Below are 12,156 nucleotides of genomic sequence, written 5' to 3'. Positions count from 1 at the left end.
CGCATACAGGGGCGGTGTATGACATGTGTGAGGGGGGTTACACAATTGACGGGGACGGAGGTTTGGATATCCAGAGCCCATGAGCCCACAGATGGCAACAGTGGAACTGATATCCCCACCCATGGGCAGTTGCCACTGTTCCTTCACTGCCCAGGACGGGGCTGTGCTGGGGGCTGTGTAGGCCGTCAACAGGCATGCCCGTTAGTTGTGCCACCCATACCTCAAGCTGGCGTAGGGGCTCGAGAACAGAGTCCCGAATCTCCCTACGCACCACAGTCCGGATGCTACGGAGGGTGAGTGGTGGTTCTCCTCCAGCCACACTTGCAGAGGGGGGGTAAGCCCCATCCCCTGCAGTGCTTCCACCCACAGGTGGCACAGGGCCACCAGAGGAGGGTCCAGACTCGGCACTAGTGCCAGGTGCACTCGCCAGCTGAGGTGGGAGAGGTGGGTCCACTGGAACCCGCCTTCCCTGTCATCCTATGTTTTGCATTATGTCATGACAGTTTGGGTTAGTGACATATAATACCATTCACAATTAGTTGTAACAGCATGCATTAGTATTCCCATTAACCAAACACCCAGATATTCACGCCATTGAACAGCGTGCATAACACATGCATAATTTGAACAGCAATACACAGTCCAACAACATGCAGGGTTAATTGATGGCAACAGGCCATCAGGGTTGGATGTATGAACAGGGCAGATGCATCAATGGACATGCAAATATATATGACCCAACATGACAAACGTCCAGGGGTGTTAATTGTGATTGCACATACCATTTTCACGTGGAATGGGTTATATGTAGTTATAGGGTGGGGTGAAGAAAATAATATTAACACCTTCAAATACCAATACATATGCTGTACATTTCTAATAGCTACAGATATATACACACTACTGTTCTAACTACAGTTTCCTATATGATAACTATTTCAACTTGGTGATAGGACTGTTACTGCAACATCAATATACATTTTATTGTTCTTCATACACATTCATATCTAGCTTTGTTCAGCTACATCATCCTGCTACATTTGCTTTATATAGCTGTAGACAAGTGTGGATGTTTGGTATATCAGACAATCATCCTATCTGCATATTGCAGACTGAGAGCAACATATCCAGATTTTGGGATACACATTCCAGATGCAGCAACACTTTGAACAGATTTCGCTGTTTGGTTTTGATTTTCACATGCATTTCATTCTGTCTTGACTGCAGTATACTTTATTCAGGGGTTATTACTACTGTATTGCTGGATTCATGACACTTTCTCACACTCTCTCACTTGCTTTCATTTTACTATTCAGGATGGTACTTACTTCTAGGCTTTATTGACATGTTTTACCTGTAGTTATTACAATCCTTTCCAGCAGTCTCACTTCTGTCATGTTTCAGTATTTCAACAAGGATATATTTCACACATGTGATTTCATCATCTTCTGCAGCTATACTTTTCAGCCTGCTGCAGGTTGTGTACTATTTTCTTACAGGTGGGGCATTTTTATTTCAGAATTTATGTCAGACATTTTCATTTTTCGGTTTAACTTACAGGCTGAAACACACTTTTGTAATCAAGCAATACTTGCAGACACTTTCACACTGTTACTTGCACATTTTATTCCTTAGTGACTACACTGCACTCTTTTGCTGACTGTCATACTTTTATATTTCTTTACAGTTACTGGTAGTGGATTACTGACCTGCCTGGTGGCACAAACGCACCAGCTTATCACCATAGGCTCTGCGGTTCACAGAACGGACACCTGCAGCTGTAATATAAATGAAGTAATATTGGAATACAAATCTCCATAATCTCAGCTAGTTTAATTTCTTACATACATAATTAAATGTAACTTACTCAGTAGTGGGGCATTGGGCATTTGCCAGGCCTCCTGGATCCAAAGGTTCAGTTGGTCTTGCTTGCGTCTCTTCAGGTCCGCATGGTGGTGACGGACCTGCTCACCAGTCCTTGGAATCCCTGTGGCACTGGTGAGATCATGAGCCAACCGGTCCCACGCCTCAGCTCTGTATGGTCCCCAGAGGACCTGGCCCTGCATGAGTTGGGCCTCATGATTGTGGACTAGGAGCCAGACCATGTACCTGGACTCCTCAACGCCCCACCTCTGTGCTCGAAAGCAACTACCCTCTCCTACTCCTGTCATTCTGCCTGCAGTTCAGTTCTACAATAGTTTATGCTGTGTATTCCCACCTATGGGGCTTATATAGTCCGTTTTTCCCACACATATCTGTGATTGGCCATTTTGGAATTGTATCAACTTCAGTAAACCTGCATTGTCATGCTCCAGTTTGTATTCATTCCTATATATTAGCTATTATTGCATTTTTAGGTACTGCTGTCATGGCTTAGTGGTTTGGTACCTTGACTATGGTGTATAGTATCCTGGGTTCGAACCTGGCCACTGCTTTTTATTTTTCATGACTGTCTAGACATGCTGAGGGGTGTGTCTGTGTAAAGGCAGTTTTGATACGGCTTGCTCAACGTTGCCCGTCGGTTAGCTTGTTTGCGCGGGGTGCAGCTCTGCGCAAACGGGGTACGCTGGTTTAAGCCTCATTTGGCTATCGGCAAGCATATTACGCTCAGCTGAGCTAGGGGCACTTAAATTCAGCATGTTAAACCACTGCTCAGCTACAGGCACTCATTTTGCACCAGTTAAACCACTGCTCACGTACGGGCAGATGCACTCACCCTGTTAAACTGTAGCTCAGCTATGGGCACATCTGGCATTTTTTATTCTTTTGTTACCTCACATTTCTTCAATATAAATGGGCTATTTCATTACATTTTACATAAAATAAGGTTTTATGTGTACATATTTGTCAGGGACTTGTTTCGTGCTTATTTTGCTAAAAATAAAAATTGGTTTTGTGGGGCTCGAACCATGAATGCCTGCTCTTCAGCCAACATCTCTACTACTACGCTATTGCTTCCTGGCTTACTTTGCATATTAAGTTCTTATATGCTTTCCCACTGACTGCTAACTGTAGCTGCGCTACGGGCACGCCCGCGCAAATGAGCACACTCACGGTTAAACATTTTTACAATTTAAAAAAAATATATAACATGTTTATTTATATGTTTTCTGTTCATAGTCTGTGGGGGCATGTGTTGTGTTGTGTTTATTCACATTTCCGTGGACTCTGTCGTGGGTGTTTACTTTGGGCACTTTTCCTCTTCTGGGGGCGTGTCCGCTTACAGGGCTCGGCCTACGGACACGCCCCCTACTGTCTTACACGGACCGTGTTAGCCTTAGGTGTGATTCAGCATGCTCTCATGAATATGCAAAGCATGCTGACATCACTCCGTTTAACTGCAGCCTCCGTGTATGAGTTATAACTCTTACACGGAGGCTTCGTGAATCCTGCCCATAGTCATTACTGTCTGGTTTAAGAAAAGACAGTTTTTCTGTTCACAGATGCATCATCCATTTTTTCTGTTCCTCATTTATATTATAAAAATGTCTATTTGGTAGTGATCAACAAAAATGGAGAATATACAGCACCACAATTGCACTTCAAAATCAGGAAAAAGTTGAACTTAAGTACTTTCCTAGTCTGTGATCTGATCTTAACCGCACATAAAGGAGCCTAAAAAACTTGTATTGCATGGAGGGTGGTGATTATGCTTCAATATCTAGAAAAAGTTAAATCAGTTAAGCACTTCTATAAAGCTAGACCTAATTTTAACAAATGTTAAGCAGCCTCTGCTTTACATGTTAAGATGGGGTATCATATTAGGCAGTTAATCCTGCCAGTCTAGACCAGCAAATGACAGTGGCAAAATAATAAAAAAAACAAGAAAAATAACAGATGTTTTTCTTCCCATTGTCTGTGCCGGTATAATAGAACAGAATCTGTTGCAGTGTTTTTCTCACAGTGCTCACTGAGTGCTTCATACTTTGAAAGCCTGCAAAATACTTTTTACCAGTGATTATTAGGTATATGGACCAGATAAAGCTGCATGCACTACATAAAATTATGGCTGTGTCTTTGATCATGACCCTTTATTATGTATTCTCAACATGGATGTCAAGAGCTTTGCTCTCAAGGTGAATTTCTTGGTATCCATGTCTCAAACATATAATAAACCAGTTATAATCGGTAACCCATTCATAGTCCTCTGTTAAGTATGCCTTAACTCTGTTAAAATTGAATCTTGAACTAGGCACTAACAGCAGACGGTTGCAGATAGCAAAAAACAGAGGCAGAAGGTAAACCAGCTTTTAAAAACTGTTAGATGGTTTGCTCTGTCATAAAGAAAATCTTCTTCTTCTTTCGTCTTTTCCCGGTTAGGGGTTGCCAAAGTGGATCACCTGTCCGCTCATGATTGGCAGTAGAGTTTTACGGTGTCAAGTTGCCAACCCGGCGACCAACCTTCAATGGAAGGCACACAGATGCACGCACTCACACCTAGGGTCAATTTAGAGTGTCCAATCCACCTACAGCATGTCTTTCTGATGTGGGAGGAAACCGGAGCAACCAGAGGAAACCCACACGGCCACAGGGAGGACATGCAGACTCCGCACAGAAGGCACCCCAGCTGAGGATCGAACTGGAGAATCTGTCATAAAGAAAATATGTGGTAGAATTAATTATTTAACATCTTTTATCGTTGTTAGTTTTACAGGAGTGCATCATTTCTCCCTGCTGTCCATACCTCTCAACTGTACTGATTTTTCTGAACTTCACTGATGTTGCCTCATATTTTTGCACTGTTCCTCATAAATGTTTGACTTTCTACTAAATCACTTATGATTACAGTCAATTAAGAATGACAGGCACTATAATATCTAACTATATTTTTTTAGAACATGCACTGTATGCAAAACCTTTTGTTCTATTAAACTTTTAGGTGAATTAGAGAAATATTTGCTAACTGTCTCTAATTTTGATCCTTTGTTCACTAATATCTTTGGATTTGTCAAGAATTCTTAAGCAAAGAAGTTGAGAGGTATGCTGTGGTTAGTTTGACAATACTATGTGCTTTACCTGTTTCTAAACCCTATAAAACATTTTATTTCCTACATTTTTCATTTATTTTCTTTTTTTTTTCTGTAACTGGTAGTACTTTGAGCTCAATACAGTACAGAGAATTATGACTGTGTCACTGATCATAAACTTTTATTATGTGTTCTCAACATGCTTGGCAAGATTCACTACATGAGCTTTGCTATCTAGGTGAAATTCTTGGCATCCATGTTTCAAACTCTTAATAAGTTGATTATGATTGGAGACTTAGTAATATTTCTCTTTATAAAATTCTTGCAATTGTTGTGTGTTAGACTCTTCCAGTGTGATTTATACATTTTGACTACAGTCAATATTGTTTCTAACTTTTCGTAACAGGTATCGAAGAATACTTTGGAGAGCAATGAACTTATCAATTTACACAGTGAAAGGACTAGAGACTTCACAATGGTCAAATTATCAGACTAGGTTACTTTTATCAGAATCTGCTTCCTGTTCCAATATTCTCTTAATTTGCCTGTATAGTATGTGTCATCCTTTTTAATTTAGCAGATGTTTTGGAATGAATCTTGGAGAGCAAACATGTTGTTAAGAAACCTTTTGTGATATTCTCTAAGTATGTGCAGTTCTAAGCCATTCTGCCATGTGGTTTTCAGTTGCAGCAACAAAACCTTGTTGTCTTAAGGAGTCCAGTGTTGGAGCTGTTAAATGTAAATGAGGTTATTTTGTGGCAACTTATACTTGCACATTAATTGATCTATACTGTAGATGCTTGATATGTAATTGATAAATAATTTTTCTCAGTGCATTTTGCATATGTATATATAGATAAATATATAGATCACACACACACACGTGCACACACACACACACACACACACACACACATATATATATATATATATATATGGTTCTACCTGACATAGTCGAAACCACACAACACCGACAACCACATCACCGACACCACATATTCGACAGTCCATAAACACGAAACCACACATAACCGACAACGAAATAACCGACGGTACACAAACACGAAACCCCATACACTGCACACACCACAACAACAATTGAAAACAAAACACATCCCCATTCCACAAACCACACACACAACACAAGCACACCAAAATCCTTACAAGCCCACACTAAACCTTACCTAACCCTAAGGTCCGTCACTATCGCACACTTACCTACCCGCTCCTAACCCTAACTCACTTAACCCGCCCTATCGCCCCTAACCCTAACTCACTTAACCCACCCTATCGCTCCTAACCCTAACTCACTTAACCCACCCCTATCGCTCCCTAACCCTAACTCACTTAACCCACCCCTATCGCTCCTAACCCTAACTCACTTAACCCACCCCTATCCCCACAGACCGTCAATCTCCACACTTACCTGCCTCGCACCCTAATGTCCGTCACTACCGCATACTCACACAGCCTTTCCCCATGTCGGCATCCTCGGCGTTGGTGTTGTCATCCGTCGTGTCGGTCTTCTGCATTGTCGATGTTCTGCCACTCGCGATTCGCGTCGGTCTTCTTCACTTTCGATCTTCTGGAGCTCCGGATTCCGATGTCGGTCTTCTGCGCTGTCGACGAAGTCAGGTAGAACCATATATATATATATATATATATATATATATATATATATATATGTGTATAGGTTCATAGGTTCATAGGTAGGTACTAGGCTATCAGCCCAAGAGCCTAGGTAAGCCTAGCCAACAAGGTTCCCTGGCTTACGCCAACCAAGAAAGTTAATTTCCTGTGCCCCTGTTGAGCAGAGCCACAGAAGTAATCCCCGGGGTGTATTTCCTATTAACCATCCACTCATCAAGATTTTTCTTGAAGAGTGCTAATGAGGAACTTTGCTTGACATAGATGGGTAGCTTCTTCCAGAGTATAGGAAGTCTCTGGGACAGGTATCTATCCCTCCAGCATGTCCTGTTTATTGTGGTGACAAGGTTTAGGTCCCTAGACCGTGTAGCTCAGAGGGATTGGGATTTGTTTTTTAGGTGAAGCATGTCAAACAGCTCTGGATTTGACATAGCTTTATATGTTTAGGCAGAGATCTCCTTGGAGTAGGTGATATGCTACCGAGTATAGCCGGAGTTTTTTGAGATGGTCAGTGTACGGCATCTATTTGAGGGCAGTAATCCTCTTTGTGAGGTACTTCTGTGGCCTTTCCAGCTGCTGCAGATATATTCTGAGGTACATTCCAAAAGGGGCATTGTACTTTATAATGGGTCTAATGAGTGCTGAGTAGAGGGGAACAATGACCTCTTTTTTCCTGGATGAGAACCCTTTTGTGATGAGGTGTGCCACATAGAAGGATTTCCTTACTACTGTGGCAATGTGATTTTCAAAGTGAGACTACTGTTCACCTGGGTCCCAAGATCTCTTATCGCACATTCGGCATTAAGTAGACTGCTGTTTATGTGGTAGTTCATGGGTACAGAGTTTTTACCAAAGGGGGTGACAATGCACTTTTTTGCATTGAGTTTGAGACCATGCCTCTGACACCAGGCATCTGTCTCAGTGAGGGCCTTCTGTAGGATGTCCACATTATTTGGAGACTTGACTATGGCTCCTAGTTCACAGAACTTCATTAGCCAGAGGTCTTCTGTGTTAGTCTGCACTTCAGAGTTGTAGATACCAAACAGGAGAGGTCCCAGGACTGAACCCTATGGTACTCCACTTGTCACTGCTTTGAAGTCAGATTTGCAGTCTGCATCTTTTACAGTGTGGGTTTTGTCAGTGAGCCAGTTGGCAACCCATCTTGTGACGTAGGGATTTGTACCTAGTTTAGCTATAATTCCAGAATGGGGGATGGTGTCGAAAGCCTTGGCGAGGTCAAGATAGGCTGTGTGAACCACCTTACCCTCGTTTACAGCTTTGGTGACTGCCTCAACAAAGTTGATCAGGTTCAGAAAGCATGATCTGCCTTTCACAAACCCGAACTGGGTGGGGTCCAGAGTTTGGAAGCTACCAATGTCTTTGTTTATGAGTACCATGATGATACATTCCATGACCTTGCAGACCAGGCTTGTCAGGCTAATAGGGCGATAGTTCCCAGGATCAGTGGTGGCTCCAACTTTGTGGAGTGGGTAACTGTTGCTGTGCACCATTCAGTGAGCACAAAGCCTGATGTGAGACTATGAATGAACATGATGCTTAGGTAGGATACAGTTTGTTCTGAAGTTCGTGTAAAACACAGCCTGGGAGGTTGTACAGTCCCAGGGATGCTGTGTTTTTAGTTTTAGAGAGTGCAGTTTTTACCTGCATAGATGTGATTACAGGGACTCTGCATTCTTCCTGTATAGATATGTGCCCTTTAGGGGGGGTGGGGGGTGGGGGTAAAGTTAGCACTGAACCTATCTACCAGGATGATGGCAGTATCAGTTGGTTCTGTAATTTTCATGCCGTTGTGCTGTAACTCAGAGCAGATCTGGGTGTTGCCATTGAAATTGTTGACATAGCTATAGAATGCTTTGTGGTTGCCCTTAGAATCAGTGGTAATTTTGTTTTCTCAGCTAGCTTTGGAGGATCTTATAAGGGATTTCAGCTTCTTACTGAGGCTGACCAGGGAGCTCCTCCACTCATGAAATTTTACTCTGTTTTGCAAAAGTTTCTTCCTTCTGTTGTAGAGTTTGTTTATGGCAGGGGACCTCCAGATTGGCTTCCTTTTTTTGGAGGATAGCATCTTGGTTCTGTTTGGGATAGCACAATCCATACACTCATGTAAGTGCTTATAGAGTGCATTTGTGTAGGATTCAGCAGTCATAATTGTATTGTCTATCCGCATGGTGTCATGAACTTCACCACTTCTGTCTTAAGAAGCATGAAGTTGGCTTTGGAGAAAATTTATACCGTGGTTTTCTTAATGGTGCGGGAGGGGGTGGGATGCAGATATCTAGGGTGATTAGCTTATGGTCAGATCTAACCAACGAGGAGTTGATTTCAGTTGTAGAACATAGGTCACTCATGTTGGTAATGACTAGGTCTAGGGTATTGTTGCCCCTGGTGGGGGTTTGGACAAGTTGATCCAGGTCATTGGAATTTATGAATTCCAGAAAGCGTTGAGTGAAGGAATTGGTACATGAGTAGTTTTTCCAGTTAATGGTGGGGTATTTGAAATCACCCATTATTAGGGTGTTTGGTTGAACCCTAATATTTTCCAGTATATCAAGAAAAGAGGAGTGGGAATCCTGGGGCATGGTGGGGGATCTGTAGCAAGCTACAATTTGGATTGCAGTTTTGCCCAGAGTTAGTTGCACTTGGATAACCTTGGATGCATTATGCTGCACAACTAGCCTGGAGGTGTGTATATCCTTAGTGAATATGGACACACCTGCGCCTTTGGTGTTTTGGTCCAGGCTAGATGGCCGAAGAGTGCGGTATGAGTTATAGCCTAGTAATGCAGGGGTGGTCTCTAGAGCCTTGGACCAGGTCTCAGTCACTGCACAGATATCGATGTTTTCCATTTTAAGGAGTGCCTCGAGTATGTGCATTTGGAGATTTTGACTTCTAGCATTGAGTAACATTACCCTCAGTTTTTGCTTGCCTGTTCCTGTTACAATGGTGAATTTGTCATTTGAACCTTGCCTAAAAAAGGCACTATAGGGGCATCAAGAGCCTTAGCCAGTATCCGGAATCCCAGGGGCGACAGATGCAGGCCTTCTCTGGCAAAGCATCATGGTCTGTCGACCATGTCATCCCAGGCATACAGATACTGGATCCCCTTAGAATGACACCAGAAGCTTAGCCAATTGTTGAAGTCAATAATTTTGTCCTTGTACTGTGGTATAATTCTGGGTGATGGCAGGATGCTACTCAGGGCTAGGGTCATACCTCCCTCGGCTACAAGATTGGAGAGCGCTTCCATGTCTCTTTTCATGTAGTCCAGGGAGGTACGTCTCATGTCATTCACACCAACATGGACAATGACAGAGTCATATCTGTACTTGTTGTGGAGTGACCTGAGTGCATGGGTTATGTGGTAGATTCTGGCACCTGACAGGTGACTGACAGTAACCTTCTCCTTGTTTAGCCTAGTGAGTGGGACATCAGTGTGTCTGACTATAGATTCACCTATGACTAGTGTGTTGGGTACATTGGTTTGCCTTATGGGCTGTGGTTTATTGGCACACTGAGTCTGTGGGCTATGTGTCATTTGAGTTGTGTTGGGGGGTGGAGGTTACTTGCGTTTCTGCTTTGGAGATCTCTGTTGCTTGAGCAGATTATTATCAAATGTCTCTGCGAATGTTTTTGTGTTTCAATGTGTGGATTTTGGTGGTGTAGGTTTAGTTGGACTATGTGATGAGTGTGGTGCGGCGCAAGTGATTACCTTCTCTTCTTGACTGTCAAGTTCAGTTCATGGTTGGAGAGAGCTTTACCTCCAGTTTGGCTAGATAAGTGCATCCCTCACAGATTGTGATGTTGGGTGGTAGGAGGAGAGGGTTGTCTGTGTACATGAGGCAATTGCCACATTGCCTCAAGATGGCCAGATTCATCAGATAAACAGGAGAGAACACTGGGAGCTGACCCTTGGGCATGCCTGAATAAAAAAAACTACTTTCCTCTAGACAAGTGAGGAAAATGAGTTTAAGAGCTGTTTTTCTCTAAGTAAGAGAGGAAAGTATGTACAAAAACTGTTTTCCTCTAGGTAAAGAGGAAGGTTGAGTGCTGTAGTAATTTGAAGCTTATTTAGTCCTAACAACAATTTCTGAACAAGTGCTTAGGACAAATAAACAGATTCAAGGGCTAAAACTAAGAATCTATACCTGGATCTTGTGGTAGATAGGCTACCTAGTGCTTGCCACTCCCACTGATAAGCCAGAATGCTTCCGTCCAGCACAGAAAGGTTTGGGGGGCTCAGAAGCTTACAAACAGTCCTGGATGCAGCAAATCTCTATCTGGACTTGACTAGTTACAGGAAAGGTGGAAAACAAGTGCAAACGTGGGCATTTAAACCAGAAAGTTGAAAAAGATGGAAAAACTGCCCAAACGCCAATAAACTACAATTTCTGGGCCAGAAACCACTTTTGTGGTAGATAGGCTACCTAGTGCTTACCACTCCCACTGATAAGCTAGAAGTCTTCCCTCCAACACAGAAAGGCTTTGGGGGCTCAGAAGCTTACAAACAGTCCTGGATACAGCAATTCTGTATCTGGACTAGACTTGTTACAGAAAAGGTGGGAAACAAGTGCAAACACAGGTTGTTAAACCAGAAAGTTGAAAGAGATGGAAAAACTGCCCAAACGGCCAAAAAACTACAATTACTGAGCCAAAAAACACTCTTGTGGTAGATAGGCTACCTAGTGCTTACCACTCCCACTGCTAAGCTAGAAGGCTTCCCTCCAACACAGAAACGCTTTGGGGGCTCAGAAGCTTACAAACAGTCCTGGTTAGAGTAAATCTGTGTCTGGACTAAACTATTTACAGGAAAGGGAGAAAGGAGAAACAAAAGATAATACAAAATTAAGGACCTAAGTGGCTTGCCCTTCACAAATGTTCTCTCTGTATTAGGTAGAATGAGCTAGTGACACTAGAATGGAATAGAGCTGAGATAGAGCTGAACAGATGGGACTGGTAGGAGTGTCTGAAGTCAAAATATGATCTCACTGTACTCGGTTGAGTGAGCAACTGAGAAAGACCTAGGAGGAGTGTTCAAACACAAATTTACAGGAGGGGTGGACAATTCCAAAGCCACCAAGATTACTACCAGAACAAGAACAGGAAGGGAGGTGGGAAACTAACTGCAGATACAGAGAAAGACCACAGTATTCTATGAAACAATTAAATAGAAAAATAAGCAACTACGGAGAGACACAGACCAATGAAACAATTAAATGCACAGAAAAATAAAATAAAATGAAGTACAATCTTTAACACTGCAAGTTTGTACTTCACTCAGCTAGTAATGCAGTTGATTGTAGGTATGTAGCAGAAGCCAAACAACTCAGATATTGAGCAGTAATACATTCAAAGATATGTGACTAACAGTTATAATACAGAGAAACCCTCTAGGCTAAGAGTTTAACACTGAATATCAATGAAGTGAAACACAATACCCCCCACTACTATATATATATATATATATATATATATATATATATATATATATATATATATATGGTTCTACCTGACATAGTCGAAA

The sequence above is a fragment of the Protopterus annectens genome, chromosome 1.part1 (assembly GCF_019279795.1).
Source record: "Protopterus annectens isolate FY-2018-M chromosome 1.part1, PAN1.0, whole genome shotgun sequence".
Lineage (NCBI taxonomy): Eukaryota > Metazoa > Chordata > Ceratodontiformes > Protopteridae > Protopterus > Protopterus annectens.
Note: the sequence above shows the minus strand (reverse complement) of the source record.